A 393-nucleotide genomic window follows, 5' to 3' on the forward strand; every position below is an offset into this window, starting at 1 on the left:
CGGTAAAGCGCTAAACTGCTGCTCCCCGCGACAGTCGGGTGAGAGTTTTGCCTTGAAACGAATAACCCTTGTTAACCAAGAAGAATATTCGAATGCTGAAGCAGTGCATCGAAGGAACAGAGGCGACCCCTTGCAGGCGGCGGGATCAATCCTGCGCTTGGCAGCACCCGCATCCCCGGGCAGCTGGAGCAGGATGCGGCACCCGGCCCCGCGGTCCGTCTGCTGCTGGGAACAGCTTTAATTTGTACCAGTGCCTTGCGCGAAGCAGCCGAGCACCCAGACCTCGCTCTTTGGTGCTGCTTTTGGCCCTGCCCGGGCGTGCTCGCAGCCCTCCCCCTGCTCTCACCCTCTGTGCCGGGGCTGGGCATCGCTGCCGCGGAGCCAGCGCCTCGG

Source organism: Egretta garzetta, unplaced genomic scaffold (assembly GCF_000687185.1).
Source record: "Egretta garzetta isolate BGI_Z169 unplaced genomic scaffold, ASM68718v1 scaffold535, whole genome shotgun sequence".
NCBI lineage: Eukaryota > Metazoa > Chordata > Aves > Pelecaniformes > Ardeidae > Egretta > Egretta garzetta.